The following is a 15153-nucleotide window of genomic DNA, read 5'->3' as shown; positions in this document are numbered from 1 at the left end:
TGTCTTCTGGTTACCGACCCTTCTGCCACTGGATATCAAAAATGTGGTTAAAATAGTCCGTACAGTCATCCTTGTGATTGCTTACCTCATGGGGGAACAGCGACCCGTATAATCAGCACTAATTACAAAAGCGTGTGTGGAAACTGCAAATCGCAGCCCACAGTAAATACACAGCTTCAGTTCTGCTCAGTCACTGCACACAAGCCCAAACATTGGCGCTAGGAGTAATTCTCGTTGTTTCCCCGACCTTGGAATGATACCTGGATTCCAAGGGTTAAATTACGAGGAGAGGTTACACAAACTAGGGTTGTATTCCCTAGAATTGAAAAGGTTAAGGGATGATTTGATCAATGTTTTCAAGATATTAAGGGGAACTGATAGGGTAGATAGAGAGAAATTATTTCCGCTGGTTGGGGAGCCTCGGACTAGGAGACATAGTCTAAAAATTAGAGCCAGACCTTTCAGGAGTGAAATTAGTTTGGAACGCTCTTCCGCACACGGCAATTGATGCTGGGTCAATTGTTGATTTTAAATCTGAGATTGAAAGATTTTTGTTAACCAAAGCTATTAAGGGATATGGGCCAAAGGCGGGGATATGGAGTTAGTCACAGATCAGCCATGATCTCATTGAATGGCGGAGCAGGCTCGAGGGGCTGAATAGCCTCCTCTTGTTCCCATGTTCCTAAAAGAGTCTCTATTTCCACAGCTGTGCAAAGTGAATTAATTGTAGAAATACCTTTTGGACGGACTAATTGAATGCAATTACTTTCAAGGAGCCCTCAGCCCACGAACTATCTCCCACCCATGGGACTTAATTCAACAGGAGCAAGAGGAACCAGAGCAAACAGGATTCGTGTTTGGTAATTGAAGGTGGCAGGACTGAAACAACATTAGTGAAAAGCTTGTTAGTGTTTGATCTGCCATGCTGCTGACTGCAAGTGCCAATGTGTGCTCTGATGCTGAACTGGGACCCTGTACAAACTTTGACACAAGGCAGTGTCTCCAAATCTGGGAACTCAATTTGGCCGAATTCAAACCTTTGATTTGATGGTGTCTTTTTGTTAAAAGAAAAACTTAGTGCAGATTGGCAGAATGTGTGATGTAATTCTCTCTCTCTCTGCCTCTGTCAATGATGTGGGTGACTTTAACCTTTGCATTAAAGGTAAGCACATTTACTCTCTGTTTTATCTATTGAAATGATTCAGAGAATGTTTTCCAAGTTTGCAGCTGTTTTGATACTAAATATTTAAAAGCAGAATTCATGAATTGTTGAGACTGTTCCTAGCACCGTACATCTTGAAATGAACCTCCCAAGTTACGGTACAGTTTTGAGAGGATGTTGAAATCTGCATATAATGGATCAGTGATTGTAAATGTGTATTTTTAATACTTGTACAGAAACTTTATTCCTCTTTCTTGAAAATACTTGAATACAGAACCAGGCCCAATCACAACTTCCTGACCAGCATACACTGAAAACAATGGGAGCAGAGAATGGGTCCAGATACCAAATGTGTATCCGGGCAATGTAGTCTCGTTACAAAGTTGTGATTAAGCTTCTCTACTGATGGAAAGTGCGAAATCACAAGCTGACGTCAAACTCCTAATGATTATCTCTTCTCACTCTTGGTGAGCTACCTCACCTCCAGTATGTGCTGTCTTGTGGCCACAATCATTCACCAGAGTGAAAAGGAGAGGGTACATAGACTCGGCTGGTGTTCCCTTGACTACAGATGATTAAGAGGTGGTCCAATTGAGGGGAGTAGGGCTAATAGGGTAGCTCTTTCAAAGAGCCATCACAGGTACGATGGGCCGAATGGCCTCCTTCCGCTCTGTACCATTCGATTCTATTAGATGATTAAAGGAGTTGATGGGGTAGATAGCGACAAACTATTACCTCTGGTGGGGTTAAGTCCAGAACAAGGGGCATAACCTTAAAATTAGAGCCAGGCCGTTCAGTGGTGATATCAGGAAGCACTTCTTCACACAAAGGGCAGTGGAAATCTATAAGTTCCTCCAAAAAGCTGTGGAAGGCCAGGGTCAATTGAAAATTGCGAAACTGAGCTTAACAGATTTCAGGTTATTAAGGGATATTGGAGCCAAGGCGGGTAGATGGAGCTAAGATGCAGATCAGCTATGATCTAAATGAATGGCGAAACAGGCTCGAGCAGCTGAATGGCCTCAGCTTGTTCCGAAGATGTTCCTTTCATTAATGGATTCAGTGCCCAAAGGAGCTGTCATTTCATTGGAACCGTTAGAGGACATCCAGTCCCCTGACCTTCTCTCACATCCTGTTTACACTTTAACTTTCTCTGTCGCGATCGCAGTCAGCGTTACAAATCCAGAATGAAATCAGTTTCTGGGCTGCTGCAAGCCCTCCAGCCATGGCACAAATAAGGTTTTTTTGGTGTATAACGATGGTGCAGTTCATTCACTCCTCCCCTGTGTACTGCGAATATTGCAGAACTCGTATTTTCATGTCGGTGATACTCGAATGAGTCATACCCAGTTCGTCATTTGTACGCATTTCTGTAGCGCCTTTCACGACCAAGTCCCAAATCGCATTACAGCCAATGAAGTACTTTTGGAGTGTAGTCACTGTTGTAATGTAGGAAATGCAGCAGCCAATTTGCACACAGCAAGCTCCTGCAAACAGCAATGCGATAATGACCAGATAATTTGTTTTAGGTGTTGATGGAGGGATAAATATTGGCCCCAGGGCACCGTGGAGAACTCCCCTGCTCTTCTTCGAAATAGTGCCGCGGGATCTTTGACATCCACCTGAGAGAGCCGACGGGGCCTTGGTTTCACGTCTCATCCGAAAGACAGCACCTCCGACAATGCAGCACTCTCTCAGCACTGCACTGCACTGCAGTGTCAGCCTAGATTTATGTGCTCAAGTCTCTGGAGCAGGACTCAAACCCACAACCTTCTGCTGCCCATTGAGCCATGGCTGATGAAGCTGGCAGCAGAAGTAGTTTAATGGAGCAGTTTTCTCCTTTCCCACCTAATAATTACTGAGATATCTTTGCGATTCAGGATTTATCAAATTCTTTGCCATCTAACCAGTCCTACAATGACTGAATAAGTGCAATATTTACAAAACAGGCACAGAATTAGAAATGCTGTCGTTGTCACGACATTTGGGAGATATTTATGCATCAGACTGGTATCTGTCACCTCATTTATTAACCGTTTCATTGTCTGACTGTCAAGTTGTGGGTTGAAGGTCACCATGGGGATTTGAGCTCGGGCCTACCCGTGCAGCCTGTATAATGAAAGCAGGCCACACACTGTTGACACTCAGTTGAAACAGAAGTCGACAGTGAAGGATTCCACCATATTAATGGCTTTTACATTCCCATCCTTGTGTTCAAATCCCTCTGTGTCCTCGCCCCTACCTATCTCTGTAACCTCCTACAGCCCATCCAAGATCTCTGCACTTCCCCAATTCTGGCCTCTTGCTCATCCTCAATTTCCTTCGCCTCACTATTGGCGGCCGTGTCTTCAGCTGCCTGGGTTCTAAGCTCTGGAATTTCCTCCCGAAACTTTACTGCGCCTCTCTCCTCCTTTAAACCTGCCTCTTTGATAAAACTTTGGTCACCTGTCTTAATATCTTCTTAAAGAATCATAGAATAGTACAGCACGGATGGAGGCATTTGGCCCATCGCGTTTTCGTCGCTCTTTCGAAGAGCAATCCAGTTAGTCTCACTTCCCACTCTTTTTTTTCCCCCAAGTGGCTTGGTGTCACAATTTGTCTGATAATGCTCCCGTGAAGTGCCTTGGCCCATTTAACATTGCAGTTCAGTGTTGTCAACACTAAATGTTACTGAATGGGGATATACCTTGCTAATTGTGAACATTAAAGGCGCTATATAAATGTAAGTTATTATTGACAATCCCGACTGGTTCTCTAATTTCCTTTACGGAAGGAAACCTGCAGTCCTGACCTGGTCTGGCCTCTGTGTGTTCCACAGCAACTTGGTTGACTCTTAACTGCCCCCTGAAGTGATCGACTTAGTTCACTAACCACTACCACCTTCTCAGGGCAACTACTGATGGACAATAAATGCCGGTCTTGCCAGCAATGCTTACATCCCGAGAATTAAATTAAGACATGAATTATAAAGAGCAGGATGTCTCCTTCTGACGTTTTGGCCTCACTTCCCCGACTTCTGATGAAGCAGATTTTTAGATTATCACCAACGTGTAACACGAGTGCAATTTGGCTGCATTCCTGTCACCTGGTCGAGCTATTTCAGTCACTGTATATTGGGTTTTGAATGTTGTAAAGCTAATTTAATTTGATTCTCGAAAGTTACACCCACACACCAGTTATTTTGGGGGCAGTTGGGCCTGTCTCAGCAATTTGCCCATGGAGCATGTTCTTCACAAATGAGAATCCCTCGAATGAAGATCATTCTCGTGCCCTCCTAAAATACAACCTCGCAACATCCCAACAAGCACTGGAAGATAAAACTGTGGACCGCAACATCGGACTTTGAGGAGTGAAATTAAAATATTTCGTCACAGTCTCAGGATGAGGCGTCAGCCATTTAGGACTGAGGAGAAATTTCTTCACTCAGAGGTTGGTGAATCTTTGGAATTCTCTGCCCCAGAGGGCAGTGGATGCTCAGTCGTTGAGTATATTCAAAGCTGAGATCGCTAGATTTTTGGACTCTAGGGGGAATCCAGGGATATGGGGATAGTGCAGGCAAGTGGATTAGGGTAGATCAGCCGTGATCTTATTGAATGGCGGAGCAGGCTCCAGGAGCCTTATGGCCTACTCCTGCTCCTGTTTCTTATGTTATTACAGCATCAGAATTGTAAGTCCGTGCATCTTAAGTTTGAACGGAAATAAAGTACCAGTCAGTGTTTCGATGTTGGCAGTTATAAATAACTACAGGAGGGGCTGGAGCATACAAAGGGCAGTCAGTTCATTGTGAAACAGTAGGCCCGCTACACTGATGGGACAAAGGCCAAACATTTGTTGGGTTTGATCGGACCTGCTCCTATTTTAAGAGGCTTGCTTTCCCAACTCGATAGTTCTCGAAGGCAAAGCTCCCTCGTGGATTTTAAGATGGAAGTTTTTTTCTGATTTGGGCTCAAGTTTAAACTCCGTTAATCTAAGTTGGACTCTCTTTTTAAAAATTCAAAGTCAATGTTCTCTGCCGGGTTTCCCATATTTCTCCACACACCCACTTTTAGATACTTTTTCTTCCATCTTTAGGTCCCCCAGTACAGCACACCATTCCCCCCACGGAGAGGCCAAGCCCCCAACCTCTCTCAGGGCACCCACCAGTGCTGGTTGGTAACTGAATACCAGGGAGTGCTTAAAAACAGATTACGTTTACTCAAGGTGCAATTTTTCCTTTGTTTCCTTCAGTACTTTCCCCAGACAGTCTGGCTGGAATCCAGCTGTTAGCATGAAAAAGAAAGACTTGCATTTATGGAGCGCCCTTCACGACCATCAAGCATCTCAAAGCGCTTTACAGCTATTGAAGTACTTTTGGAGTGTAGTCACTGTTGTAATGTGGGAAATGCAGCAGTCAACTTGCGCACAGCAAGCTCCCATAAACAGCAATGTGATAATGACCGGATCATCTGTTTTTTTTTGTTATGTTGATTGAAGAATAAATATTGGCCAGGACATCAGGGAGAACTCCCCTGCTCTTCTTCAAAATAATGCCATGGGTTCTTTAACGTCCACTTAAGAGAGCAGACAGGGCCCCGGTTTAATGTCTCACCCGAAAGACGGCTCCTCCGACAGTGCAGCACTCCCTCAGCACTGCACTGGGAATGTCAGCCTCGATTTTTGTGTTCCAGTCCCTGGAGTGGGATTTGAACCCACAACCTTCTGACTCAGAGGTGAGAGTGAAACCCACTGAGCCACGGCTGACACATTGGTTGGGCATTGGTTGATTGTGCCGTGGGGCATCCTCAATAACTTTGCCTTGCAGCTAGCTCTTTTTAAAAGTCTGACGGGTGAAAATATAAGATCGAAAGAGTCCTTTTTTTTCATTAGTGTACAGTGATGCTGTAACCCAGATTGGCTTGAGTGGAGTATTTAATACCGAGAAGCTACATTCAAAGCCATGGTCTGTCTGTGCCCTTTGAATTGATTCTCATTAATTAAATATTAAGTTTATGATAAGTGCAAATGATTTTTTCCCCCTGCCAGTTCTGAGAACCAGTGAGTTGGATCTTGCATAATTGTAACTCTTTTTAAAAAAAAACTTTCTGCCAGAGTGCAGCTTTATTCGGATAACACTGCCCACAATATTTGTGTTTCTCCAGCAGTAATCGTTTGAACCCTAGACTAATCTAAGTATCTGTTCAGTAACCCACAACCCCTGAAGCCCGAGGGCAGTGCCACAGAACCTCATAGAGGATGAGCTACTAGACCACAGAATCCCAGTGGCAAAGAGCTCTGAATATTACATCGAATTCTCCAGCACTGTTTATGTTTATGTTTCTGTTAACACGAGTCTCCTCACATTCTATGTACTTAACTCACCCTATCGATAGAACTTGTATTTTCCTCCCTCACCCACTTGTCCAGCTTCCCTTTAAATGCAAGAATATATATTCTCTGTGCAGTGGCAACATTTCAAAAGTACTTCATTGGCTGTGAAGCCCTCTTAGGACGTCCTGAGCTCATGAAAGGCGCTATAGAAATGCAAGTTTTTCTTTCTTACTAATTTACCCATGTTCCATACAAAACTGCAGCAAATGCAGGGGGCGGGAATAAAAGATTGAAAGTACCAGTCTACGGGCGAGCTGAGCTGTCGCAGGTTCCCCGATAATATATTTTGAACATCTGACCTCCGAAGAAAAACTAACAACTCTCTTAAATTCTTTCGGATGAGATGTTAAACCCAGGCCCCGTCTGCTCTCTCAGGTGGACGTGAAATATCCCTCGGCACTTGTAATGTATTTGCTTCATGGGTTCTTTGCTTAAGAATTCATAGCAACACATTGCTATTAAGAACTAGTTGGTTTATTAATAAAAGGTTTAACAATCACACTACACATTACCGGTTCATCCACCAGACACTCAACCACCTGCCTCATCGTGAATCCCCTGAACTCAACTGGCTGGGGTTTTATTGAGTCTTGTGAACATCACGTGACTGGCTAAGCCACTCACGATGCAAAAGCTCTACAACTCTTTTGTTGCAAAACAAAATAAACAATTAGATCAAGTGCCCCCTGAATAAAGGGGGGGGGGGAGCACTCCAAACACTTTGCAAGTGCCCTTTTTTGGTTTTTATAAACCTGTGAGCATACGCACAGGTGCATACCTTAGAGCACTATTTCGAAGTAGAGCAGGGGAGTTCTCGCCGGTGTCCTGGCCAATATTTATCCCTCAATCAACATCACTAAAACAGATTATCCGGTCATTATCACATTGCTGTTTGCGGGAGCTTGCTGTGCGCAAATTGGCTGCCGCGATTCCCTCCATTACAACAGTGACTACATTTCAAAAAGTACTTCATTTCTGTAAAGCGCTTTGGGACGTCTGATGGTCGTGAAAGGTGCTATATAAATGCAAGTTTTTTTTTTCTTAAATGCTTTGCCTTAATGGAGGGATCTGTGGTACAGGGGCAATCAAATGTGACTAAAATCTTTCTCAATGGTGAAGAGCAAAGAGAACTGCAGCCAGATTTAAGGGAAGAGGACATTCCTTGGTCATTTTCAATGGTTACAATAAACCTAAAATGATCACCTGAAATCTTTTCGCTTTTTGGGAAATAAATATTCCAGTATTGCATTCCTTTAACCGTTTGGATATTTGATGTTCTTTGCTGCTTTTAAAACATCTTACCATCTCAATTATAAAATAACAATTATCTCTTAATCTTTGGTGTTGAATCAGAGATGTTTTATGCTGAATTAGTATGTTTTTTAAAAAACTATTTACTGCCTTTTACTGCAAAGAGATGCAGGGGAGTTGTAGCTAAAACCTGAAACGATACCAACCAGAAACACTGGATGGAAGGAGGGTGCGTACAGAGAGCAGAAACAAAAACCGGATAGGATGGCACAATGCCACACAATTTTCCCAAACCCAACATGCCTGCAGACAAAGAGGATTGGAGTAGATTGTTCGGTTATGTGGAGAATGAGTCGATCATGTGTGAGCACAAAAAATGCAAACCAGTTCCAACAACTCCCTGTGATAGGAGCAGCCTCCAGCACTGAATTTAAAAATGAGAAGTGTGCATTTAAAGTCTTTTCTCTGTCCTTGACTGATTTATTCTCGCTGTTTCTCTTCACATACTGACATGCTCTTGTCTGTATTTTACATTCTTTGTACTTTTAACCTGGAATACATTTATTCATTTGCATTGAGAGGTGTGTGAAAATAGCTACATTGCAGTGATATTATCAGTTCCTTTCTGATTTAAGGATTTGATACATTTGAACACTTTCAGACTTGCAATGCAAGACACAGTATAATCAAACTACAACTTAAATCGCCGTACCTTCCTCCATAGTTCTCTGTAGTCAAACCATTCTCCAAAGGTAATATTTCACCATCTCCACTTGTCCAGTTCCCTCTTTGAAATGGCACAGCAGTGTATCCAAGTCCATTTCACTGTGTGGTACCTACACAGATTAAACCTCTCGCACTCTCTTCCATTGTCTCGCTGTAAAAGGAACTGGCCAGGCTGAGCAGAAGTTGTGCTCCCCGAGCTGTACAGTTAGCTGCATTTACTGACAGTCTCTCTCTCTCTCTCTCTATCCTTGGCTCGCCATCTCCTGGGGTAGCAAACACGCTGACCAGGCTCGAGCACACACACTGCTTGGCTCTGAGGCTGTCAGACTCGCTGCGACCCAACTATTCTGCTCTGCCACCCCTCTCATTACACATTCCGCCCAGCAGAAGCTCTGGGGCTGATTGGCTGCTGGGCTGAGCAGTGGCAGTGGCTTTCTCTTTTAAAGGGGCATTCTCCTTTTCTGCTCCACCTACTGAGCCTGGCTCCAACACCTCTCACAAATAAGCAAAGAACATCTGTACAAAGTGCATGCCACACAGTGCACCTAACCAGTCTCGAACAGAGTCAAGTCTCCCTCCATTTCTCCGCCCAGTGTTTTTTCCCCCCCTCTATTCAACTGTTAAAACGTAAAGAATTAATAGATTATTTGCTGCTGACTGACCTTTTCAAATAATAATTAATACAAAAAGATGACTCTGCTCCAATGTTGACAGCACTGAGTTGCTGACCTAGAAAGACTTGCATTTATATAGCGCCTTTCACAACCTCAGGATGTCTCAAAGTGCTTTACAGCCAATGAAGTACTTTTTCAAGTTTAGTCGCTGTTGTAACGTAGAAAATGTGGCAGCCAAATTACACACAGCAAGCTCCCACAAACAGCAATGAGAGAAACTGTTATTTCGTGGTGTTTGTTGAGGGATAAATATTGTCCCAGGCCACTGGGGAGAACTCCCCTGCTCTTCAAACCAGTGCCGCAGAATCTTTTAAGAACATAAGAAATAGGAGCAGGAGTAGACCATTGGGCCCCTCGAGCTTGCTCCGCCATTCAGTAAGATCATGGCTGATCTGATCTTGGCCTCAACTCCACTTCCCTGCCCGCTCCCCATAACCCTTGACTCCCTCAAGGTTCTAAAATCTGTCTATCTCCACCTTAAATATATTCAATGACCCAGCCTCCACAGCTCTCTGGGGCAGAGAATTCCAAACATTCACGACCCTCAGAGAAGAAATTCCTCCTAATTTCTGTCTTAAATGGCGCCCCTTATTCTGAAACTATGCCCCCTAGTTCTAGATTCCCTCATGAGGGGAAACATCCTCTCTGCATCTACCCTGTCAAACCCCCTCAGAATCTTTTATGTTTCAATAAAATCGCCCTCCTGGATTTTTGTGCTCAAGTCTCTGGAGTGGGACTTGAACCCACAACCTTCTGACTACCGAGTGCTATCCACTGAGCCACGGGTTAACAGTGAGGTTGTTGGAGACGAGCGTTTTACTGACTCGAGGGTGAAATCCGCCCTGGCACATTCTGGGTGGCATTTGAGTATCCGGGCTGACGGAAGGACACTGGTGGTATCCACATTGGCGTCTTTTGGCTGCGATGTTTCCTTTTTGACTGCTCTCCTGATTGCCCAGCGAGCTCCCATGTCACTGCGATGCCACTCCGCATCAATTCATCGTTACTCGGCATGTAAAGTGTTTCACTGCCTGATAAAATCTGGCCCTCGAGAGTTCTGCCTTAAAATAGCACCTCGAGCTACGGAAAGGGTTGCAATGAGAGATTATACGACCAGACGAAAGGACATTCTCATTTTGGCAGTGCCTGCCCACTAAACATCGCATTTCTGGGTCACGTTTGTTTTCACTGATTTCAGCCAGACAACAAAATACTAATCAATGACACTGGGATCAGCAAAGCAAAACCCTCCGCACCTCGTCATTCTTTAATAATTCAGTCCAAACAAACCCAGCAGGGAAGGGGGGGAAGTAACAAAGAGCAGATAGTTTTCACACATTGCACTCCTGCCCGAGGCCTGGCAGTCGATTATGCAACGTGTCTCTCCTTCTGAACCCTCCTTCAAACTTGCCTCTTTGACCAAGTGTTTGGTCACCTGTCCTAATGTCTCCTTAAGTGGCTCGGTGTCTATATAAATGCATGTTGTTTTTTGAGATCAGTCTCCTGTCCCGAATTGCTGTGCCTTCAGCTGCCTGAGCCCTAACCTCTGGAATTTCCTCGTTAAACCTCTCTCCTGCTTAAAGATGCTCCTCAAAACCTACCTCTTTGACCTAATATCTCCTTACGTGGCTCGGTGTCAAATTTTGTTTCATAATGCTCCTGTGAAGCATCTTGGGAAGTTTTACTGCGTTAAGGGCGCTATATAAACGCAATGTTTTGTTGTTGTAATATGTGAGTTGATACCTTGCGTGTTGGCAGGCTGTTCCTCCATGGGGGGGGGCACCACGGCATAGCCTGGTCCCATGCTCTCCCGTTTTTAATACACTTGCATATCCAGCAGGACAGGGGTGGGGGGGGGGGGGCGGTGGTGAGGCATCAACGGATGGCCATCAGAAGGAGCAGCCCTGCCCGTTCACCTCCCCCCCCCCCCACACCCCCACCCCCACCCGCTCTCTAGCCTGGGAACTGCTATCAATTATCGTGTCCCCTGCTCCCACCCTGGCTTGAGATCAGTGACCACAGCGTAGGTTGGGGATTGAATCTGAGAACTGCAAGCTCGCGGACTGCGGGGAGCGCATTCCGTGTCTCCGGAGCCATGCATTCTGTGCTGAGAGGTTCCTGATGCCTGGCGGCAGCCCTTCCACAACAAGTCAGTGAAAGGTTGAGCAGCATGTGTCTCTGACATGTTGCACCGATGCCTGTCAAGAAAGCCGAGCAGTTATGGGGTTAACTCTGCTCGTTGTGCATGCGGATTCGAAATAACAATGCCTTAACAAAGTGGCCAGGTGCCAAAAAATGTGCTCTTGCTTGCCCGAGTGCAAACCGGTTCTTATTCAAACACAACTAGATTGATTCTGGGATGAGAGGGCTGTCTCATGATGAGAGATTGTGTAGAATGGGCCTATACTCTGGAGTTCAGAAGAATGAGAGCTGATCTCATTGAAACATACAAGATTCTGGGGTAGAGAATTCCAAAGATTCACCACCCTCTGAGCGAAGAAATTTCTCCTCATCTCAGTCCTAAATGGCCGAACCCTTATGGCCCGACCCCCGTAAATGTAAGACCCCTATTTAAAAAAAGGAGGCAGACAAAAAGCAGGAAACTATAGACCAGTTAGCCCAACATCTGTCATTGGGGGAAATGCTGGAGTCCATTATTAAGGAAACAGTGGCGAAACATTTGGAAAAGCATAATTCAATCAGGCAGAGTCAGCATAGTTTTATGAAAGGGAAATCATGTTTGACAAATTTGCTGGAGTTCTTTCAGGATGTAACGAGCAGAGTGGATAAAGGGGGAACCAGTGGATGTGGTTTATTTGGATTTCCAGAAGGCATTCGATAAGGTGCCACATAAAAGGTTACTGCACAAGAGCTCACGGGTTGGGGGTAATATATTAGCATGGATAGAGGATTGGCTAACTAACAGAAAACAGAATCGGGATAAATGGGTAATTTTCAGGTTGGCAAACAGTAACTAGCTGCAGGGATCGGTGCTGGGTCCTCAACTATTTACAATCTATATTAATGACTTCGATGAAGGGACCGAGTGTAATGTAGCCAAGTTTGCTGATGATACAAAGATGGGTGGGAAAGCAAATTGTGAGGAGGACACAAAAAATCTGCAAAGGGATATAGACAGGCTAAGTGAGTAAGCAAAAATTTGGCAGATGGAATATAATGTGGGAAAATGTGAGGTTATCCACTTTGGCAGAAAAAATAGAGAAGCAAATTATAATTTAAATGGAGAAAAATTACAAAGTGCTGCAGTACAAAGGGACCTGGGGGGTCCTTGTGCATGAAACACAAAAAGTTAGTATGCAGGTACAAGCAAGTAATCAGGAAGGCAAATGGAATGTTAGCCTTTATTGCAAGGGGAATAGAGTATAAAAGCCGAGAAGTCTTGTTACAACTGTACAGGGTATTGGTGAGCCACACCTGGAGTACTGCGTACAGTTTTGGTCTCCGTATTTAAGGAAGGATATACTTGCATTGGAGGCTGTTCAGAGAAGGTTCATTAGGTTGATTCCGGAGATGAGGGAGTTGACTTAGGAAGATAGGTTGAGTAGGTTGGGCCCATACACATTGGAGTTCAGAAGAATGAGAGGTGATCTTATCGAAACACAAGATAATGAGGAGGCGCGACAAGGTGGATGCAGAGAGAATAGTTCCACTCATAGGGGAAACTAAAACTAGGGGACATAGTCTCAGAATAAGGGGCCGCCCATTTAAAATGGAGATGAGGAGGAATTTCTTCTCTCGGAGGGTCATGAATCTTTGGAATTCTCTGCCCCAGAGAGCTGTGGAGGCTGGGTCATTGAACATATTTAAGGCGGAGATAGACAAATTTTTGAACGATAAGGGAATAAAGGGTTATGGGGAGCGGGCAGGGAAATGGAGCTGAGTCCATGATCAGATCAGTCATGATATTAAACGGCGGAGCAGGCTCGAGGGGCCAGGTGGCCGACTCCTGCTCCGATTTCTTATGTTCTGAGACTGTGACTCCGTGTTCTAGACTCCCCAGCCAGAGTAAACATCCTCCCTTTATTTATTCTGTCATGCCCTGACTCTTTGGAGAGTTTAATTTTATAGGTGTTCCTCCCACCTGCCTATCCTTTCCCCAACCCCCCCTTTCTCTCCTGAATGTCTGGCCCATTGCTAAGGTGTAGTTGTCCCTGTCCTGATGATCCTCTGATACCTTTCCCAGGTGGCAACTATTCCACTCTGGGCCTTGGCAATGTCGGTTTTTGTTATGTATGTAAACATTACCAATGTGTAGGACTAGCCACCAGGGGGCGCACCTGTGGGAGACCGAAGGGTCACCTGCACACCCTGGGCAAGCAGGTATAAAAGGCAGTCTACCATTCTGCTTCCTCACTCTGGAGTAACAAGATCACAACAGTTTGAGCTTAAGATATACAGTCTTGTGGAGTTACTCTAAACGTAACAGTTTTACGATGCACGTAACTCGAGTGGCTCTTTGAGTCCTCAAGATCTTCCTTTCAATGGTGACGGTTCTGCTGAGAATCAATGCAGTTTCAGTCGGGTGCGCTCTCTGTCACAATGCACTGTGAGATCTGAAACAATGATCCATTTAGGCAATGTTACACTTTCAGAGTTTTGCCTTTATTAAAACTTTGGAGGACACCAGCAAACCATTTAGGTGCATGAAGAGGAACAATACTAGAATCTTGAGCATCCCTAATTAAAATCGCTCCACCATTGGTGGCCATGCCTTCTCCGGAATTTCATCTCTAAACCTCTCCAACTCTCTGTCCTCCTTTTAAAATGCTCCTTAAAACCTACCTCTTTGACCAAGTTCTGGTCACCTGCCCTTAATTCTCCTTATGTGGCTCCATGTCAAATTTTTGGTCTGTGAAGTGCCTTGGGTCGTTTAACAATGCAAAAGGCGCTATATAAATACAAGTCAGTTGTATCAGTAATTTGCATTCTTGTGAGATCCTCAGTGAGCATACACTAGGGACCTCACTGCTTCTGGCCCTCGCCCCCCACTTCAGATCAGATCGGGGGTGCAGTGTTGTCACTAATCTTTAATTGTCATTGAGCGCAAGAACTGTATCTCATACTCTGTGCAGTGTGTGAGAGGTTAAAGCCCCTGTTTAATTAATTTGAGGGCCACTCCTCAATTTTTGGTTATATTCTAGCCCTTACGCCCCCTGATCTTTGGTCACTTGATGCAAATGGAGGGTTGGGCAAGTCGGAGGACCTGCTCCTGGGTCTGTACCGGGGCCTGGAAAACACGGCTATCCACAGGCTGAGGATGAGTGCAGTCTGTGGGTAGGGTCACTCTGCCTCCATGCTCTTGTGCAATTCCCTGGAGAGGGAGTGTGTCGTGTCTGCGGGTACGCTTGGGACCTTCCGTGATCAGTGTGGTAACCTCCCGACTCCCCAAAGCCTTTCCACCCCGTACAAGAGACAAGTCAGAGTGTGATGGAATAATCTCCACTTGCCTGGGTGAGTTGCTGCTCCAACAACGCTCAAGCAGCTTGACACCATCCAGGACAAAGCAGCCCCCTTGATCGGCACCCCATCCACCACCTTCAACATTCTCTCCCTCCACCACCGGCGCACCGTGGCTGCAGTGTGTACCATCTACAAGATGCACTGCAGCAACTCGCCAAGGCTTCTTCAGCAGCACCTCCCAAACCCGCCACCTCTACCGCCTAAAAGGATAAGGGCAGCAGGTGCATGGGAACACCACCACCTCCACGTTTCCCTCCCAGTCACACACCATCCCGACTTGGAAATATATCGGCCGTTCCTTCATCGTCGCTGGGTCAAAATCCTGGAACTCCCTCCTCAACAGCGCTGTGGGAGCACCTTCACCACACGGACTGCAGCGGTTCAAGAAGGCAGATCATCACTACCTTCGCAAGGGCAATTAGGGATGGGCAATAAATGCCGGCCTTGCCAGCAACGCACACATCCCGGGAACGAATAAATTTAAAAAAAGACCCC

The 15153-nt window shown here is 45.3% G+C and overlaps 1 protein-coding gene across 1 annotated transcript in view; it reads right to left on the bottom strand.

Moving 5' to 3' along the window:
- Positions 1-8623, bottom strand: part of LOC139234772 (leucine zipper putative tumor suppressor 1-like) — a 47382-nt gene extending 38759 nt beyond the window's left edge. The window contains exon 1 of the mRNA XM_070865464.1: positions 8490-8623. The gene's annotated coding sequence lies outside the window, so the exon portion shown is untranslated. The remainder of the gene's footprint in view (positions 1-8489) is intronic.
- Between the last annotated feature and the right edge of the window lie 6530 nt (positions 8624-15153).

The sequence above is a fragment of the Pristiophorus japonicus genome, chromosome 22, assembly GCF_044704955.1.
Source record: "Pristiophorus japonicus isolate sPriJap1 chromosome 22, sPriJap1.hap1, whole genome shotgun sequence".
NCBI lineage: Eukaryota > Metazoa > Chordata > Chondrichthyes > Pristiophoridae > Pristiophorus > Pristiophorus japonicus.
Note: the sequence above shows the minus strand (reverse complement) of the source record. Positions and strands in the feature narration are given on the sequence as shown.